General features: G+C 38.0%; 1 pseudogene; it reads right to left on the reverse strand.

Moving 5' to 3' along the window:
* LOC111313122 (uncharacterized) lies at nt 1–1612 on the reverse strand (annotated as a pseudogene).

Here is a 1612-nt window from a genome sequence, read left to right on the forward strand (position 1 = left end):
TTTTAGATGAGAATGACCTTTTCTTTTCTTTCTTTTTTTATTATTAGCCACCACAGAACACACATAAGAAAGACAAATGGCCAAAACAATTTTGGAGAACAAAAAATAATCACAATACTTTTCTCTCCCTTTCCTAGAAAAGAACATGTCTAAACAAATGCTCAAATGGAACTGCAGCCCCGGAACCAACAGAAAAACATACATTAAAGAAACTGAAAAAAAAAAAAAAGATAAAATGTAAAATTCTTTTATTCTAAATCAATAATAACAAAGAAAAATGGAGAAAAAAAATCAAGCTATCTACATGAATTTTGTAATTTCCTTATCATACACAACTTTTTTTCTCCTAATTTTAATTAAATTAAAATATTTCTAATTCTTTTCTTATCATTAGAGGATACAATACCTTTTCACTATGCAATTTTCTTTTTTATTTTACAAATGAAGTTGAAATTTTAAAAAATAAAATATAAATTAAGTTCATAAATATTAAGCATCCAACTTTGATTTTGTAAATTTTTAACTTTAATCATAAAAAATTCACCTTGTTATGATTTAAACCAAGCTTTAAGTTCGCATCATTTCTTCTTTTACTTCTTTTTTTCCTCGCCTTGCCGACAATTACATATCCCACGAAATAAAATTAAAAAAGTACCTAATAAATTAAGTTAATGCTTAAAAATACTAGTAAATTTTAAAACCCATCTTCCCTGCCCTACCAAACAATCTATCTTCACCTAACAGCAGCTACACCTCCTTCCCCACCACAAGCGGAGGAGGCGGCACCACATTTCCCCGCACTCATCAGATGATGAAACACACCAGAACCGTACACGTGTCTTTGATGATGCCCCATCATCATCATCATCCCTCCATATATCCCGCCTCACCCATTAAACCCACCTCCACTAGCAATCCCTCTGCCAACAGCGCCACTGCTTCCACTTGTCCCGCCGGCGGAACCACCCCTAGCGCCATCTTTTTCTCCCCTTCCCATAGAGCTCTTCTGACCTTCCATCTCCCTATACTTGTGTAAATAAATCTTCAAGGATTCAACATACTCTTCGAAACCAAGCGTCGTCATGGCACAAAGCAAATCATCGCCGTTAATCGTCTTCCGCTTTACACGCTAACACTTGTCGGAAGCTTGGCCGGTGATGAAACTGATGAACTCGGAAACGCATTCTTGGACCGTTTCTTTACGTCTTTGGAGATCTTAACGTTTGCCGGTAACGCCTTTTTCATGATCCTGCTTACGTTTGCAATCGGTAAAAGCCTGTCTTGTCAACGCGCTGAGTTTCGCTGTGCGCGTTCCATCCGGTTGTTGTGTCCCCCGATTCATTGTCCGAATCCGCATAAAAAATAATAAAAAAAAAAGAATAACACAATTCCCAGAAATTTTCTATACGTAAGCGGAGAATTTGGAGGTATGCTGAGGGTAGAATAGGGATTTCCCGATGAGGGTTTCGCTATTCGGAAGGAAGAGGGGTTCCGGTGCAGAGAAAGGGAGGTCGGATGCACAGAGAGAGAGAGAGAGAGAGAAAGAGAGAGAGAGAGAGAGAGAGAGAGAGGGATTGTTAGCGTCCGTTGGATCGATGAGGTAATAATGCAT

Source organism: Durio zibethinus, chromosome 23 (assembly GCF_047325235.1).
Source record: "Durio zibethinus cultivar Kanyao isolate XHJ-2024 chromosome 23, ASM4732523v1, whole genome shotgun sequence".
NCBI lineage: Eukaryota > Viridiplantae > Streptophyta > Magnoliopsida > Malvales > Malvaceae > Durio > Durio zibethinus.